Source organism: Aulostomus chinensis, chromosome 1 (assembly GCF_037954235.1).
Source record: "Aulostomus chinensis isolate RoL2024-O1b breed Wild chromosome 1, RoL_Achi_v1.0, whole genome shotgun sequence".
Lineage (NCBI taxonomy): Eukaryota > Metazoa > Chordata > Actinopteri > Syngnathiformes > Aulostomidae > Aulostomus > Aulostomus chinensis.
In genome coordinates this window covers 52,694,565-52,714,662 of record NC_141320.1, presented here as the reverse complement: position 1 = coordinate 52,714,662, position 20,098 = coordinate 52,694,565, and the positions used below count along the sequence as shown (strand labels likewise).

Here is a 20,098-nt window from a genome sequence, read left to right as displayed (position 1 = left end):
TTTGAGGTTATTCGAAACTTTCACTCCATTACTGTTAGCATCATTTTTGGTACATTAGCAATTCTTACTACATCACTGTTGCATCATTTTTAGATCATTAGTAATTCTTCTGACATCACTGTCGCATTATTTTGAGGTTCGTAGCAACTCTTACTACATTACTGTCAGCATCACTTTGAGTTTTTTAGCAACTATCACTACATTACTGTTAGCATCATTTTGAGTTTATGAGCAATTCTCACGACATCACTGTAGCATTGAATTGAGTTCATTAGCAACTCTTACTAAATGACTGTCAGCATCACTTTGAGATTGTTCGAAACTCTTACTACATTACTGTAAGCACCAATGAGTTTCTTAGCAACTATCACTACATTACTGTTAGCATCATTTTAAGTTCATTAGCAATTCTTACTACATTACTGTCGCATCATTTTGAGATCATTAGCAATTCTTCCGACATCACTATCGCAATATTTTGAGGTTCGTAGCAACTTTTACTACATTTCTGTCGCATTATATTGAGGTTCGTAGCAACTCTTCCTACATGACTGTCAGCATCACTTTGAGGTTGTTCGAAACTCTTACTACATTACTGTAAGCATCACCGAGTTGATTAGCAACTATCACTACATTACTGTTAGCATCATTTTAAGTTCATTAGCAATTCTTCCGACATCACTGTCGCAATATTTTGAGGTTTGTAGCGACTTTTACTACATTACTGTCGCATTATATTGAGATTCTTAGCAACTATCACTACATTATTGTTAGCATCATCTTGAGTTCATTAGCAATTCTTCCGACATCACTGTCGCAATATTTTGAGGTTCGTAGCAACTTTTACTACATTACTGTCGCATTATTTTGAGGTTCGTAGCAACACTTACTACATGACTGTCAGCATCACTTTGAGGTTATTCGAAGGTTTCACTCCATTACTGTTAGCATCATTTTTAGTTCATTAGCAATTCTTACTACATCACTGTCGCATCATTTTGAGATCATTAGCAATTCTTACTTAATCACTGTCGCATCATTTTTAGATCATTAGCAATTCTTCTGACATCACTGTCACATTATTTTGAGGTTCGTAGCAACTATCACTACATTATTGTTGCATTATTTAAAGGTTCGTAGAAACTCTTACTACATCACTGTCAGCATCACTTTGAGTTTATTAGCAACTATCACTACATTACTGTTAGCATCATTTTGAGTTTATTAGCAATTCTCACGACATCACTGTAGCATTGAATTGAGTTCATTAGCAACTCTTACTAAATGACTTTCAGCATCACTTTGAGGTTGTTCGAAACTCTTACTACATTACTGTAAGCATCACTGAGTTTCTGAGCAACTATCACTACATTACTGTTAGCATCATTTTAAGTTCATTAGCAATTCTTACTACATTACTGTCGCATCATTTTGAGATAATTAGCAATTCTTCCGACATCACTGTCGCAATATTTTGAGGTTCGTTGCAACTCTTACTACATTACTGTTGCATTTTTTAAGGTTCGTAGCAACTCTTACTACATGACTGTCAGCATCACTTTGAGGTTGTTTGAAACTCTTACTACATTACTGTAAGCATCACTGAGTTTATTAGCAACTATCACTACATTACTGTCGCATCATTTTGAGTTCATGAGCAATTCTCACGACATCACTGTAGCATTGAATTGAGTTCATTAGCAACTCTTACTAAATGACTGTCAGCATCACTTTGAGGTTGTTCGAAACTCTTTCTACATTACTGTAAGCATCACTGAGTTTCTTAGCAACTATCACTACATTATTGTTAGCATCATCTTGAGTTCATTAGCAATTCTTCCGACATCACTGTCGCAATATTTTGCGGTTCGTAGCAACTTTTACTACATTACTGTCGCATTATTTTGAGGTTCGTAGCAAAACTTACTACATGACTGTCAGCATCACTTTGAGGTCATTCAAAACATTCACTCCATTACTGTTAGCATCATTTTGAGTTCATTAACAATTCTTACTAAATCACTGTTGCATCATTTTGAGATCATGAGCAATTCTTCCGACAACACTGTCGCATTATTTTGAGGTTCGTAGCAACTCTTCCTACATGACTGTCACCATCACTTTTGAGGTTATTCGAAACACTTACTACATGACTGTAAGCATCTCTGAGTTGATTAGCAATTATCACTACATTACTGTTAGCATCATTTTAAGTTCATTAGCAATTCTTCCGACATCACTGTCGCAATATTTTGAGGTTCGTAGCGACTTTTACTACATTACTGTCGCATTATATTGAGGTTCGTAGCAACTATCACTACATTACTGTTAGCATCATTTTAATTTCATTAGCAATTCTTCCGACATCACTGTCGCAATATTTTGAGGTTCGTAGCGACTTTTACTACATTACTGTCGCATTATATTGAGGTTCGTAGCAACTCTTACTACATGACTGTCAGTATCACTTTGAGGTTTTTCGAAACACTTACTACATTACTGTAAGCATCACTGACTTGATTAGCAACTATTACTACATTACTGTTAGCATCATTTTGAGTTCATTAGCAATTCTTCCGACATCACTGTCGCAATATTTTGAGGTTCGTAGCAACTTTTTCTACATTACTGTCGCATTATTTTGAGGTTCGTAGCAACTCCTACTACATGACTGTCAGCATCACTTTGAGGTTGTTCGAAACTCTTACTACATTACTGTAAGCATCACTGACTTGATTAGCAACTATCACTACGTTACTGTTAGCATCATTTTGAGTTTATGAGCAATTCTTACTAAATCACTTTCGCATCATTTTGAGATCTTTAGCAATTTTTCTGACATCACTGTCGCATTATTTAGAGGTTCGTAGCAACTCTTCCTACATGACTGTCACCATCACTTTTGAGGTTATTCGAAACACTTACTACATGACTGTAAGCATCACTGAGTTGATTAGCAACTATCACTACATTACTGTTAGCATCATTTTAAGTTCATTAGCAATTCTTCCGACATCACTGTCGCAATATTTTGAGGTTCGTAGCGACTTTTACTACATTACTGTCGCATTATATTGAGGTTCTTAGCATCTATCACTACATTATTGTTAGCATCATTTTGAGATAATTAGCAATTCTTCCGACATCACTGTCGCAATATTTTGAGGTTCGTTGCAACTCTTACTACATTACTGTTGCATTTTTTAAGGTTCGTAGCAACTCTTACTACATGACTGTCAGCATCACTTTGAGGTTGTTTGAAACTCTTACTACATTACTGTAAGCATCACTGAGTTTATTAGCAACTATCACTACATTACTGTCGCATCATTTTGAGTTCATGAGCAATTCTCACGACATCACTGTAGCATTGAATTGAGTTCATTAGCAACTCTTACTAAATGACTGTCAGCATCACTTTGAGGTTGTTCGAAACTCTTTCTACATTACTGTAAGCATCACTGAGTTTCTTAGCAACTATCACTACATTATTGTTAGCATCATCTTGAGTTCATTAGCAATTCTTCCGACATCACTGTCGCAATATTTTGCGGTTCGTAGCAACTTTTACTACATTACTGTCGCATTATTTTGAGGTTCGTAGCAAAACTTACTACATGACTGTCAGCATCACTTTGAGGTCATTCAAAACATTCACTCCATTACTGTTAGCATCATTTTGAGTTCATTAACAATTCTTACTAAATCACTGTTGCATCATTTTGAGATCATGAGCAATTCTTCCGACAACACTGTCGCATTATTTTGAGGTTCGTAGCAACTCTTCCTACATGACTGTCACCATCACTTTTGAGGTTATTCGAAACACTTACTACATGACTGTAAGCATCTCTGAGTTGATTAGCAATTATCACTACATTACTGTTAGCATCATTTTAAGTTCATTAGCAATTCTTCCGACATCACTGTCGCAATATTTTGAGGTTCGTAGCGACTTTTACTACATTACTGTCGCATTATATTGAGGTTCGTAGCAACTATCACTACATTACTGTTAGCATCATTTTAATTTCATTAGCAATTCTTCCGACATCACTGTCGCAATATTTTGAGGTTCGTAGCGACTTTTACTACATTACTGTCGCATTATATTGAGGTTCGTAGCAACTCTTACTACATGACTGTCAGTATCACTTTGAGGTTTTTCGAAACACTTACTACATTACTGTAAGCATCACTGACTTGATTAGCAACTATTACTACATTACTGTTAGCATCATTTTGAGTTCATTAGCAATTCTTCCGACATCACTGTCGCAATATTTTGAGGTTCGTAGCAACTTTTTCTACATTACTGTCGCATTATTTTGAGGTTCGTAGCAACTCCTACTACATGACTGTCAGCATCACTTTGAGGTTGTTCGAAACTCTTACTACATTACTGTAAGCATCACTGACTTGATTAGCAACTATCACTACGTTACTGTTAGCATCATTTTGAGTTTATGAGCAATTCTTACTAAATCACTTTCGCATCATTTTGAGATCTTTAGCAATTTTTCTGACATCACTGTCGCATTATTTAGAGGTTCGTAGCAACTCTTCCTACATGACTGTCACCATCACTTTTGAGGTTATTCGAAACACTTACTACATGACTGTAAGCATCACTGAGTTGATTAGCAACTATCACTACATTACTGTTAGCATCATTTTAAGTTCATTAGCAATTCTTCCGACATCACTGTCGCAATATTTTGAGGTTCGTAGCGACTTTTACTACATTACTGTCACATTATATTGAGGTTCTTAGCATCTATCACTACATTATTGTTAGCATCATCTTGAGTTCATTAGCAATTCTTCCGACATCACTGTCGCAATATTTTGAGGTTCGTAGCAACTTTTACTACATTACTGTCGCATTATTTTGAGGTTCGTAGCAACACTTACTACATGACTGTCAGCATCACTTTGACGTTATTCGAAGGTTTCACTCCATTACTGTTAGCGTCATTTTGAGTTCATTAGCAATTCTTACTACATCACTGTCGCATCATTTTGAGATCATTAGCAATTCTTACTTAATCACTGTCGCATCATTTTGAGATCATTAGCAATTCTTCTGACATCACTGTCACATTATTTTGAGGTTCGTAGCAACTATCGCTACATTATTGTTGCATTATTTTAAGTTCATTAGCAATTCTCACGACATCACTGTAGCATTGAATTGAGTTCATTAGCAACTCTTACTAAATGACTGTCAGCATCACTTTGAGGTTATTCGAAACTCTTACTACATTACTGTAAGCATCACTGAGTTTCTTAGCAACTATCACTACATTACTGTTAGCATCATTTTAAGTTCATTAGCAATTCTTACTACATCACTGTCGCAATATTTTGAGGTTCGTAGCAACTTTTACTACATTACTGTCGCATTATATTGAGGTTCGTAGCAACTCTTACTACATGACTGTCAGCATCACTTTGAGGTTTTTCGAAACTCTTACTACATTACTGTAAGCATCACTGACTTGATTAGCAACTATCACTCCATTACTGTTAGCATCATTTTGAGTTCATGAGCAATTCTTACTACATCACTGTCGCATTATTTTGAGGTTCGTAGCAACTCTTACTACAAGACTGTCAGCATCACTTTGAGCTTATTCGAAACGTTCACTCCATTTCTTTTAGCATCATTTTGAGTTCATGAGCAATTCTTACTAAATCACTTTCGCATCATTTTGAGATCTTTAGCAATTTTTCTGACATCACTGTCGCATTATTTTGAGGTTCGTAGCAACTCTTCCTACATGACTGTCACCATCACTTTTGAGGTTATTCGAAACACTTACTACATGACTGTAAGCATCACTGAGTTGATTAGCAATTATCACTACATTACTGTTAGGATCATTTTAAGTTCATTAGCAATTCTTCCGACATCACTGTCGCAATATTTTGAGGTTCGTAGCGACTTTTACTACATTACTGTCGCATTATATTGAGGTTCGTAGCAACTATCACTACATTACTGTTAGCATCATTTTAATTTCATTCGCAATTCTTCCGACATCACTGTCGCAATATTTTGAGGTTCGTAGCGACTTTTACTACATTACTGTCGCATTATATTGAGGTTCGTAGCAACTCTTACTACATGACTGTCAGCATCACTTTGAGGTTATTTGAAAGTTTCACTCCATTACTGTTAGCATCATTTTGAGTTCATTAGCAATTCTTCCGACATCACTGTCACAATATTTTGAGGTTCGTAGCAACTCTTACTACATTATTGTTGCATTATTTTAAGGTTCGTAGAAACTCTGACTACATTACTGTCAGCATCACTTTGAGTTTATTAGCAACTATCACTACATTACTGTTAGCATCATTTTGAGTTCATGAGCAATTCTCACGACATCACTGTAGCATTGAATTGAGTTCATTAGCAACTCTTACTAAATGACTGTCAGCATCACTTTGAGGTTGTTCGAAACTCTTACTACATTACTGTAAGCATCACTGAGTTTTTTTAGCAACTATCACTACATTATTGTTAGCATCATCTTGAGTTCATTAGCAATTCTTCCGACATCACTGTCGCAATATTTTGAGGTTCGTAGCAACTTTTACTACATTACTGTCGCATTATCTTGAGGTTCGTAGCAACTTTTCCTACATGACTGTCAGCATCACTTTGAGGTTATTCGAAAATTTCACTCCATTACTGTTAGCATCATTTTGAGTTCATTAGCAATTCTTCCGACATCACTGTCGCATCATTTTGAGATCATTAGCAATTCTTCTGACATCACTGTCGCAATATTTTGAGGTTCGTAGCAACTTTTACTACATTACTGTCGCATTATATTGAGGTTCGTAGCAACTCTTACTACATGACTGTCAGCATCACTTTGAGGTTGTTCGAAACTCTTACGACATTACTGTAAGCATCACTGACTTGATTAGCAACTATCACTCCATTACTGTTAGCATCATTTTGAGTTCATGGGCAATTCTTACTACATCACTTTCGCATTATTTTGAGGTTCGTAGCAACTCTTACTACAAGACTGTCAGCATCACTTTGAGCTTATTCGAAACGTTCACTCCATTCCTGTTAGCATCATTTTGAGTTCATGAGCAATTCTAACTAAATCACTTTCGCATCATTTTGAGATCTTTAGCAATTTTTCTGACATCACTGTCGCATAATTTTGAGGTTCGTAGCAACTCTTCCAACATGACTGTCACCATCACTTTTGAGGTTATTCGAAACACTTACTACATGACTGTAAGCATCACTGAGTTGATTAGCAACTACCACTACATTACTGTTAGCATCATCTTGAGTTCATTAGCAATTCTTCCGACATCACTGTCGCAATATTTTAAGGTTCGAAGCAACTTTTACTACATTACTGTTAGCATCATCTTGAGTTCATTAGCAATTCTTCAAACATCACTGTCGCAATATTTTGAGGTTCGTAGCAACACTTACTACATGACTGTCAGCATCACTTTGAGGTTATTCGAAAGTTTCACTCCATTACTGTTTGCATCATTTTGAGTTCATTTGCAATTCTTACTACATCACTGTCGCATCATTTTAAGATCATGTGCAATTCTTCCGACATCACTGTCGCATTATTTTGAGGTTCGTAGCAACTCTTAGTACAAGACTGTCAGCATCACTTTGAGGTTATTCGAAACGTTCACTCCATTACAGTTAGCATCATTTTGAGTTCATGAGCAATTCTTACTAAATCACTGTCGCATCATTTTGAGATCTTTAGCAATTCTTCTGACATCACTGTCGCAATATTTTGAGGTTCGTAGCAACTTTTACTACATTACTTTCGCATTATTTTGAGGTTCGTAGCAACTCTTAGTACATGACTGTCAGCATCACTTTGAGGTTATTTGAAACGTTCACTCCATTACTTTTAGCATCATTTTGAGTTCATTAGCAATTCTTACTAAATCACTGTCGCATCATTTTGAGATCATTAGCAATACTTCTGACATCACTGTCACATTATTTTGAGGTTCGTAGCAACTCTTACTACATTATTGTTGCATTATTTTTAGGTTCCTAGCAACTCTTCCTACATTACTGTCAGCATCACTTTGAGTTTATTAGCAACTATCACTACATTACTGTTAGCATTATTTAAAGTTCATTATCAGTTCTTCCGACATCACTGTCGCAATATTTTGAGTTTCGTAGCAACTCTTACTACATTACTGTCAGCATCACTTTGAGTTTATTAGCAACTATCACTACATTACTGTTAGCATCATTTTGAGTTCATTAGCAATTCTTACTACATCACTGTCGCATCATTTTCAGATCATTAGCAATTCTTCTGACATCACTGTCGCATTATTTTGAGGTTCGTAGCAACTCTTACTACATTACTGTTGCATTATTTTAAGGTTCGTAGCAACTCTTACTACATTACTTTCAGCATCACTTTTAGTTTATTAGCAACTATCACTACATTACTGTTAGCATCATTTTGAGTTTATTACCAATTCTCACGACATCACTGTAGCATTAAATTGAGGTTAGTAGCAACTCTTCCTACATGACTGTCAGGATCACTTTGAAGTTGTTTGAAACACTTACTACATTACTGTCAGCATCACTTTGAGTTCATTAGCAACTTTCACCACATTACTGTTAACATCATTATGAGGTTGGAACAACCTCAAAGTGATGCTGACAGTCATGTGGTAAGAGTTGCTACTAAACACTTACTACATTACCGGAAGCATCACTGAGTTAATTAGCAACTATCACTACATTACTGTTAACATCATTTTGAGTTCATTCGCAATTCTTCCGACATCACTGTCGCAATATTTTGAGGTTCGTAGCAACACTTACTACATGACTTTCAGCATCACTTTGAGGTTGTTCAAAACCCTTACTGCATAACTGTCAGCATCACTTTGAGTTTATTAGCAACTATCACTACATTACTGTTAGCATCATTTTGAGTTCATTAGCAATTCTTATGACATCACTGTAGCATTACTTTGAGGTTAGTAGCAACTCTTACTACACTACTGTCAGCATTACTTTGAGGTTGTTCGAAACACTTACTACATTACTGTAAGCATCACTGAGTTTATTAGCAACTATCACTACATTACTGTTAGCATCATTTTGAGTTCATTAGCAATTCTTATGACATCACTGTAGCATCATTTTGAGATCATTAGCAATTCTTCCGACATTACTTTCGCATTATTTTGCGTTCATTAGCAATTCTTACGACATCACTGTAGCATTATTTTGAGGGTAGTAGCAACTCTTACTACATGACTTTCAGCATCATTTGAAATTGTTCTAAACTTTCACTTCATTACTGAAAGCATCACTGAGTTTATAGCAACTATCACTCCATCACTGTCGCATTAATTTGAGGTTCGAAGCAACTCTTACTACATCACTGTCAGCCTTACATTGAGGTTATTCGAAACTTTCACTTCATTACTGTTAGCATCACTGAGTTTATTAGCAACTATCACTACATTACTGTTAGCATCATTTTGAGTTCATTAGCAATTCTTCTGACATCACTGTAGCATTATTTTGTGGTTAGTAGCAACTTTTACTACATTACTGTCGCATTATCTTGAGGTTCGTAGCAACTCTTACTGCACGACTGTCAGCATCACTTTGAGTTTATTAGCAACTATCACTACATTACTTTTAGCATAATTTTGAGTTCATTAGCAATTCTGATGACATCACTGTCGCATAATTTTGAGATCATTAGGAATTCTTCTGACATCACTGTAGCATTATTTTGAGGTTATTAGCAACTCTTCCTCCATTACTGTTAGCATCATTTTGAGTTCATTAGCAATTCTTCCGACATCACTGTAGCATTATTTTGAGGTTTTGAGGTACCTTTGTTTGTAACCGATCTGCTGACCAGCGAGATGCCACCACGCACGGCTGTCGGCTCCGTAAAGGAGGGAGAGGAAGTGGAAAGGACGGAGAAGGGTCGGACCAGGTCTACTGCTAGGTGACCACTCACTATGTGTGCCACACTGCCCCTCATGGTGGGGAGTGTAGCGCTATCCTGCCACAGTACATTTGTTTCATTCTTTTGCTCTTGCACTTTAATTAAAATGGACTGGACTTGAGAATGTTTTGTTTCAAAATATAGAAGAATTCCCAGATTTATAGGTAGCATGAGTATGAAGTTGCACTTGCACCCGGTGGGAAAATGTCCTCTGCATTTGACTCTAACTATGTAGGAGCAGTGGTAGCAGTGTCAGCCTGGGGGCTTGGTCAAGATCAATGACAGGAGTAGCAGACAGGTAATATCCATAGCATGCATGTTGTTTTAGAGGAGTAAGGGTACACTGTTGGTCTCTCACCTGATGCGCTGTCATCAGCACAAATGATCTGTTCCTAAACATCAAAATCTACCATCCCCCCTGATTGTTTTTTACAACTGGAGTACTGGTTAACACTTTAGAAAGCCTTCATTCAGAGCTGTGAAGAACCTTTAACCTGATATCCCAGACATCAAAGTGGGCCACTAACTGGCCAGATGAAGCTATGCTAGGCTGCTGTACTCTGAAGAGCTAAAGTAGCAGCTTCTGAGAGGGATGCTAACCTGGATGTGTTCATCTCCTACTTTAATATCAGCCCCCAACTTGGAGCTCTGACAGCCTCCAGCTTGTTGTTCCTGTTTCTGCTTCAGTCAACAGGGAACTCCAACCTGCAGTAGAATCTTCAACAACAATGGAATAGAAAAGTGAGGAAGAAAAACTAGAATAAACTTACAAAGCTGAGAAATGTTCATGAAGAAGAAAGGCACACGTTATGATTGAGGCCAGAAACTAAAACTCCACACCAAATGTACTTTGACTTGTAGGATAATGAACTTGAATGTGTTGAAACAGCAGATCAATGAATCCACTACCACACAACAAGATGATGACCCCCGACCACAAGATGGCGTCACAGATCCTGACGCTCTGAGCAGGAAACACCGAGCAAAACATTACAACAAAGCTCCTGTTGTTCCCTCCAGGAAAAACTGTGGCTCTGATGAGAAGAAGGATCCCAGCCTCCTCTGAGGATCCATGGCCGCACCATTGGGTAGAAGGACGATGGGGTCGGCACCAGGAGGAACCCTGGTGTCTCCGATGCAGGGAAGATGGAGCAGTGAAGAGGCCACATTGTGGCGTCCTAAAGAGGACATTTGGTGGAGCCTGAGACAGCAAACATCACGCCCCCTTCATCAGAAGAACCACAGCACCAGAAGAAAGAATCCTGGCAGTGACGACAGGGAGGATCAGGGTGACCTCCTCACCTCCACCTTTGAACCTTCAAATGAACTTTAAAAAGCTTCAGAGTGGAGAAGGATTTTAAAACATTTTATTGTTTTTTTCCTTTCATTCTCATTTGTGCGATTGTCTGATTTATTAGAAATAAACACTGTCTGCTGGGTTTACATTGACTGTGATTCTCTTTTTGCATGCAAGTTGAAAGTTCTGCCAATAAAAACCACAAGTATTTGAAGACCAAAGGAAGAACCCCCAAAGTCAGGACCCTGAGATCAAAGTGAACGCTCTGATCTCAGAGGTCTGGGATATTTCCCATCCAATGGCCCTTCAAATAAGAGCCCTGTGTCTCTGTCTCAAAGTTTTCAACCGTATTTGTTTGTTAAATTAAAACCAGACGACCACTGTGGTCCTTTTTACACGGTAAGTAAAGCACAGATGCCCTGGTGGACCTGTTTGCACCCTGGACTTTGAATCCAGTGACCTGAGTCCAAGTCTCAGTTCCAGCAGGTTTCCTGCAGCCTTCAGCAGAGCTGAATGTTTCTCTGTAGAGAACTAAGTGATGCTCTCAGCAGGTTGAGGGCACCACCAACAAGTGAGGTATGAACCTCTGACTTCCTTCTTGTCAAACAGGAAACTCCTAATACCTCATTTGAGTAAAGTACCTCATATTCCTGACATCCAAGTAGTAGTGAAGTGGAGGAAGAAGGGAGGAGATCTCCAACAGGATCCTTCTTCCCTCTGTCCTCCTTGATCTCATGGATCACCACTGTCAAGTGGAGACCCAAGCTCCCGGATGGATCTGGCACTCAGGAACTGCTGAGTTTTCCAGTGGACTTTGTTCCATCCATGGTTCAGGAACAGGACTCCTCCTGGTTAACCTGGTATCTTTCCACCCAACTGTGGGTTCTTGGAGAATTTTTCATGTCATGTCAAGAAATCAGGCTGGTGGGTTTTTCAATGAGAGAAATTCTGGTAACTTAATTAAGTGGCATGTTTGTTGAAGCAGTAATTAACTGATAAATTAAGGAAGGCCTGGCCAGTCTTTGCTCCCAGGTCATACGATGGAGTTAGAAAGTCCTGAATAAATCTGGAGTTCCTTGATTTCCTTGTGGTTCTTGTTCCTTTTGCCAATGTAGTCTGGAACAAGAGCAAGATGAACCTCCACATAGCAACAGGTTGATTGCAGGTGATGTCAAGTGGTATTTTGAGGAACCTCCTCCTTGTGTTTGGTTCCATGGTGGAAGGGTGAGCACTCTGGACTCTGGATCCAGTGATCCCAGTTCAAGTCTTGGTGGGACCTTCCTGTCTGGAATGTGTCCCATGTAACAAACTGATCAAGAGATGTTTTGTGGTTCAAATGTTCTGGTTCATTTCTTGTCCTTTAGAAAAATGAAAATCATTTCTTACTGCCATGAACTCAGACTGTGTGTTTAATGTTAACAATAAATAAACCAACTAAGGAGCCAGTAGCTCCTGTGGAAAAAAATTCTACTTTGTCAGTGAATTAATTCAGTCTGCAACTAAGTTTCTGTCAGGATGGCCGAGCGGTCTAAGGCGCTGCGTTCAGGTCGCAGTCTCTCCTGGAGGCGAGGGTTCAAATCCCACTTCTGATAAAGGACATTTTCTCCACATTCCTATGCATCCACAGTGGTACATTCCAATCCCAGTTGAAGCTGCTCTCCACTGATGGGAGTGAGTGGTTGAACTTGCAGCAGAAGAGGCAAAGGAGCTTCCCTGTGACAGTCCAACATCGCCTGGTTTCCTCCAACATGGAGCAGCCACCAAAACTGATCTTCAAATGTTGGATCAAAGTCTGCTGAAGGAATGTGTTTTCTTTGAAGTCACATTTTGTCCATTAACTTCATAATCAGAGTCTCCATCTCATCACATGACTAAAGTCTGGGTTCTGTATTGGTGGTAAAATATCCTTCCATGCCCCTCACTAGTTTGCACACAGAAAAGCATATTTTACTGGTTTCAGATCTCTTAGCTTGTTCTCTCTCTTAAAGCAGCTGAGGCAGCTTTCATTGTGTGATTGATTTAAAATATAAATATGGAACAGAACCATTGGAATCAGATGTCAGGACATTTGAAGGAATGTCAATCTCCTGTTGAAATGTTGCAGTGTGCAGCTGAGGCTCTCTGGCAGTGGCACCAGGAGCCCCAATGGCAGAACCTGGACCCTCCTGGAGGAGAACCACAGGTGAGGGCCTTCTTGGCTCCAGATTGATGGAAGTCAAGTGTCTGAGGCTGTTAGCAGCCATGAAGTTGATCTGGTTGGCACTGGTATTTGTTCTTGCTGCAGCTCAGGAGTGATTCAGGAGAAGAGTTTCAGAACAGCCCAGGTTGGGGACTGGAATTTTAAAATTTCCCCTGGAACCAAACAACCTTGGAGGGTAAAAGCTCCAATCATAGCCACTCAGATGCAGCAGCAGAAGAAGCTGTCATCCACCCTGACAGTCAGAGCATCAAGTCAAGAAAACATCACCATCTTGTAGTTCCAAACCTCCACCTGTCAGATTCAGCTACTTCTGATTGTGGGACTTTAAATTTGAACACAATGGAATTTGGACAAGGAGTTTTCCTTCCAGTCCAAACATCATCGTCCAGCCTCCAACCAGAGGTCCATCAGTTATCATGGAGCCACAGGTGGAGTCTGGATTCTTTTCTAGAATGAGACGGCAATGACAGTCCTGCCAAGTGACATCACTGACATGAATGGATGACTTCAGTCACGTGACTGGATGACTTCAGTCACGTGACTGGATGACTTCAGTCACGTGACTGGATGACTTCAGTCACGTGACTGGATGACTTCAGTCACATGACTGGATGACAGTGTAGATGCCAATGTAGAGGTTGGGGAAATAGTCTCTGAGAATCCAGCTTGAACCCACAGCCTCCTTGTTTTCCAAAAACCCAAACAGCGACCATCAGTCTCCCTCCAATCCTGTACTTGGGTAAACAACAAAAACAGAGTAAAAGTCTCTGGCAACATATTTGTTTCCTGTAGGGTTTCTTCATGTATGTGTGGTGTACCTGCTTTCCCAGAGGACTGCCATCTTTGTTCTGTGGGCTGACATGTTTTAGTGTCAGCACAGGTCATCGCGCTGAGACTGAACTCTCATTCTCCTCCAAGTATTATTTCCACCTCACACTCCTGCATATATTCAAGTGAACAGGGAACACAAATTTATGCTCAACTTCTCCTGTGTATTCATCCACAGTCACTAAACAACAACCAAACCAAACAAAAGAGGTTTGCTAGCATGGCGATCAGCTGTAGTTCACCATCTTATCCAGGTCACATGACTCAGGAGTAGCGTGGCCATCTGGCAACCAAAGGGTGGCTGGTTTGATCCTCACTTTCTCCAGTGACCATGTCAAAGTGTCCTTGAGTAAGAGACTGAACCCCTAAATACTTCTGATGAGTAGGTTGGCTCCTTGCATGGCAGCCTTCAGCATCAGTGTGTGAGTGTGTGTGAATGAGAGGACATTGTTCAGCTCCTTGAGTGCTGCTGAGGTAGAAAGGCTCTGTACAAATTGAGTCCTTTTACCATTTCTTTCCTGCTTCTAGCAGCGCTGTTGTCACTTCCTGTGACCGTGGAGGGAAGGAGTCCCCCTTCAGAATAAGTTTGATATCATTGTTACTTCCTCTTCAACATGCCTTTCGCAGAACAACTCAGAGAGCAGCACAGTGAGGTAGTGTGGCCGAGCGGTCTAAGGTGCTGGATTAAGGTTCCAGTCCTCTCAGGAGGCGTGGGTTCAAATCCCACCACTGCCATCATGTCCCAGGTCACTGGAGAGGTGTAGCAGGTCTCTAACTACCTCTCCTCTGTCTTCCACTGATATCTTCAAACCTGTGACCAAAAGAAGAACCCTCCTTTGAGTCCACAGACCTGAGCATCACTGCTCTGACTACCAGGTTACCTCCTGGTTATCAGGGTGAAGTCATGGTGAGGTAGTCAGTTGTTCCTTTGTTTTATGACAGAGGCCTCATTGTGAATTAAATAATTTTAATTCTTTACTTGAAGTTTCACGCTGTTTCGACTGAAAAAGGCCAGTTCCTGGAGAAGATCTTCTAGGGGTCCAGGTTAAAGCGGTGCCCCAGCTGGCACCAGGTGCTGACCCAGGTCCTGCATGGGAGATACTGTCAGTTCTGTTCTGCCCTGCTCACAACCACAGGCTGGTGTTGAGGCCTGCAGCAACCAGGGCCCCAGTCACCAAGAGTATAAAGGCTGGTCATTGTGGCAGTGGGAGGAGTCAAAATGAAGACAGACCAATGTGAGCAGGACGTTCCTGGAGAAGTCAGAAGAACTTGACCATGTTTCCTACAGTACCCAGGAGGCCTGGTAGTTGTTGGGAAGGAAGCTCCAAAAGCAAAGAGCAGACAGCAGGACATCAAAAGAAAAGATCCAGACACTAAAACTACAAGTAGAAACAAGAAGAAATACTAAAAGCTTTGGAAAGATACTACAAGGTTGGATATACATTATTATATACACTACTATTCTCATTGACTCCTAAAGAGGGACAGGAAACATTAGAATGTGGATCAGATCAGCTGATTTCAGTGTTGAGTCCATCCCTCCATCCACTTTCTGTTCTTATCCTTTAAGGGTCATGGGGGGGGGGGGGGGAATCGCAGGTGACATTGGGCAAGAGGCAGGGTTCACCCTGGACAGGTCACCAGTCCATCAGGAGAAATGAGGTGGTCGGTATCATGCAACCTAAACTAAAACATTAGTCAGATCAAATTCAGGTTAAAGCAAGAGTCTCCAGATCAAAGTCAGAATTCCTGATGATGTCATCAGGGCTTTGACAGTAGCTAGAATTCTGTCTTTGATCTCAGGAGGACATGAAAGAAACCCAATTGAGGAAAGTAGAGGAGAACATTCAGCTTCATTAGAAACACTTGATCTGTTGAACAGTAGAATTTGTTTGAAACAGTTTACAACACTGAGGGACAGGATTGAAGAGGGAAGAGTTTTGTATTTTCAGTTTAATTCTAACTTTAAACTGGAGATGAACATTTTTAGTAGTTCATATTCTAACATACAGAGGAAGTCATGTCATTCCCTTTTTAAAAAAATAAAAACATGTGAAGCTCCTCCCCCCAGCTCCAGATGGACAGACAGACATGAGAGAGGCCAGGAAGCAAAGAAGTGTTGTGCTCCTCTCCAGTGCTCTGGTGTTGTTGTGTTCTTCTCAGCTCCATCATGAAGACCTGCTGGCACTGGGCGCTGGTGGAAGTTTGCAGCTCTCACTGGAAAGTCCTGAGGCTCCTCCCACTCTGAAGCAGGCAGTTGCTCCCAGCCAGCCCACACTTTCACTCTCTGGTGTAGGAGTGAAGAACAAAATCAGAATCAAGAACCATCTCTCTTTCATTGGGGCTCCTTTCTCCTTGTTCTGATCCAGAAATTCAACAGCTTCTATCATTGATTGACAGGAAATGTTGATGACACACTGGGATTTTTGTTCTCCTGCTGTCACTGTCAAGTGCAGCTTAACATGAGAGGTAGCAGGATCATTCATGTGTTCATGTTTCCAGCAGACAAGGAGGAAACCTGGGAGGACTTCAGTGACTCTGATCAGTGGTTCTCACTTCATCTTCTCAGTAAAAAGTTCCAAGCGAGCTGGCCAGGAGTTGAACCTAGAATCTTCTGATCCGTAGTCAGACGCGTTATCCATTGCGCCACTAGCCCTGTGAAGAAGCTGCTGTGTTCATGTGTGCTTGCTTTTACAGAAAATCCCAACAAGGTGGTGGCATTTTCAGGGGACACAATGGTGCAGTGGTCAGCACTGTGGCCTCACAGCAAGAAGGTTCAGCTCTCCTCCTATTTGGTTGCTAGGAACCTGAATCAGGCCTCAGTGGAGCGGTGCTGCTGAGGCTGAGTGAGGCTGAGTGAGGGACTGAGCAGGAGCCAGCAGGTCCAAGCAGTTTCAGGCAAACTCCCCTCGGTCCACCAACATCAAAGCAGAGGAACTGAGTTCATCTAACAAAATGATTCATATCATCTCCTCTTGGAATGTTCTGGAACTACAAGTACACTTAAAATGGCCGACTTATGACAACAGAAGGAACTTTGAAGTAGATTTGATTTATTTAAGTCAGTGACAGTCATTTTTTCAAGAATTTAGTAACTTGATTGTTTTACTAAGATGAGCTTTAATGTTATACCATTGAAAAAAGACCTTCATGTATTTATGATGACATCACCAATAGGAGCCTTCCCAGTCTGTCAGGGGGTAGAGTTCAGTCACCACCAATGACATCAGAGTCAGAGTTAGAGATCAAAGACAGACATTAAAGTCTCACATTAAAGTCTCTTATTAAAAAAATTAAAGTGTTATATCTTTGAAAATATACTGCAATACATGAAATATTATATTTACATGAATGGTAACCTCGTTCTTATATTCTTTAATATACTGCAATAGTAATGGACCCTCTATGACACTGTAGTGATGAATCTATCAAGGAGTACAAATGATTATAATCAGAATTTTGAAGTCAAGTTTGAGATCAGTTTGATCCTCTATCTCCCTCCCCCCTCTCTCTCCCTGTCTCCCCCCCTCTCTCCCTCTCTCTCTGTCTCCCCCCTCTCTCTGTCTACCCCCCCTCTCCCTCTCTCTCTCCCCCTCCCCCCCTCCCTCTATCTCTCTCTCCCCCCTCTCTCTGTCTCTCTCTGTCTCTCTCTCAGGAGCTTTTAAATGAAAATTTTAATAAAACAGAACAGGAGACTGAAGAGTGATCACTCAAACCCACAGGCTGAATGGGACATCTCTTAAAAACATTGAACCACTGAGTAAAACCATAGAATCGCTCCTGTCTAGTCGGTGCTAACAAGTTAGCTGTTGAGTGAGTCCAGCTGTGCTGTCTAGGAATCCTGGTCAAAAGCCTCCACTCATCAAACAGCTGGTGTGTTGGTGGATCTGTGGATCCTGCTGGAAGAAGCAGGGTGGAGCTCTGAATGGTTCCTGTCTCAAAGAGCTTCTCTGTGCAGCTCCCATCAGCTCCTAAAAACAGGAAACCAGCAGATTCAGTGTTGAACAGTGGCATTAAAATGTTTCCAAAGCTGTCCTGTCCACCATTTGTTGGTGCAAAGACATTTAAAAACACCAGTTGAACATTTTCCAAAGTTGCTCTCACCTTCTTTCAAACACCTGGAATGATTTCCTCCAAATCAAAAGAAACTGGTGAAAAAAACAACAACAAAAACTCCTGGAGAATCAAACTCCACCCTCTGCTCCACTGGACTTGGGACTTCAAATGACCCCCATTAAAAGCCTGCCTGCATCCCCATTCACTGACTGTTGTGCTGTGGGTCTCCTGGACAAACATGGCAGGATCCTCTTGATCTCCAGGAGAATAAAAGAGGGAACCCTAGAAAACAAGTCAGCGTGAAAGAGGAGCAGATTTTAAAACTCCTCATCATTTCCACCTCCAGGAGTGAAGCCTCCCAGGACCCAAGAGGCTCCAGCTGGCAGAGCTCTCACTGGTTTCTCCACCACCTCGCTAACCTGAGCTGGAGCATCTGAGAACCAAACAGTGACCCCCTTCACTCCAGAGCCGACTCCACAAACTCTGAGCCCCCACTTTACCCACAGCCAGCAGGCCTCCTCAACACTGCATGACACACGACGACTAAAATTAACACTGAAGCGTCTCATCCAGAGATCTGTGACACGAGTCTGCTGTGGAGGGTCAGTCTGTCCGTCCACATTCAGATCATTAACACAGCAACTCCTAAGCACCAGTAGAGGCTGGTCATCGTCCCTGGGTGGGCTCGAACCACCAGCCTCTCGGTTAACAGCCGAGCGCGCTGACCGATTGCGCCACAGAGACTCTGAGTCTCCCGCTTTTCATGAAGAGTTTTCAGGCTAAATTCAGTGTGTGAGGTCCACACTGCACATTTGAGGGACCATGAAGGACAGAGGAGAGTCTGACTGTCATGGTGAAAGCCTTCAGCACTAGAGCTGAAACAGCCCCACCATCTTAACCCCCCCAGACCAAACAGGCTTCATCAGAAACAGACCCCCCTCCTAGAACATCCAGAGATCATCAGTCTGATTCCTAGAACATGGCAAAAAAATCAAGAACTTGTTATTGTTTGATCAGAAGCTGAAACAATGTTTCTATGTTTGTCTGTTCTGGTCTGAATGAAAGAGGAGGTTTTCTTGGTCATGTGACGTGGATGAGAGTTCAACTAGAACTTCCTGATTCAACAGGATTTGAGTTTGTTGGGATTTTGTCAAAGCCACCAACCAAACCTCTGAGTGGTGCAGATGTCTGCTGCCTCCTCAGAGCAGACTGGAGCTCAGCCTCACTCACCTGTGGGAGCCCCAGCAGAGCCACCGTGTGATGGAGTTTCAGTTTAGGATCCAAGGTCCTGGATTGAATTGGTGTTTTGTGTTTTTAGGCCTCCTGGCACCATCAATGGTAGAGCAGAGTGGAGCAGAGGAAGCGTGCTGGGCCCAGAACCCAGAGGTCGATGGATCGAAACCATCCTCTGCTAAAAGAAGAAAAATAAAATGATCCAGTGTCTTTAGAAATGTGTGTCTGTTAAAAAGAGGTTCATCAGGATTTTGTCTTCCTCCACAATCACCAACCATTGTGAGAGTTAACAACAGTCCACTTTCTGACTGAAGCAAAAGTAGACTTCAAAAGGTTCTTCTGATTCAACATAGCAGCTAAATTTCCATTTCCATTTCCTGAACAGGACAGGTTAAAAAAAGGGAGTCATGACTTCCTCTGTATGTTAGAATATGAACGACTAAAAATGTTCATGCCCAGTTTTAAGTT

General features: G+C 40.8%; 1 protein-coding gene and 2 non-coding genes across 3 annotated transcripts in view; 1 reads left to right on the top strand and 2 right to left on the bottom strand.

Annotated features, from left to right (window-relative positions):
• LOC147272180 (uncharacterized) overlaps positions 1 to 20,098 on the bottom strand; it is a 430,453-nt gene that overhangs the window by 176,981 nt on the left and 233,374 nt on the right. The window lies entirely within an intron of this gene.
• On the top strand, positions 14,994 to 15,076 carry trnal-aag (transfer RNA leucine (anticodon AAG)). The gene has a single exon. It is a non-coding gene; the product is annotated as a tRNA-Leu (tRNA).
• Positions 19,068 to 19,141, bottom strand: trnan-guu (transfer RNA asparagine (anticodon GUU)). The gene has a single exon. It is a non-coding gene; the product is annotated as a tRNA-Asn (tRNA).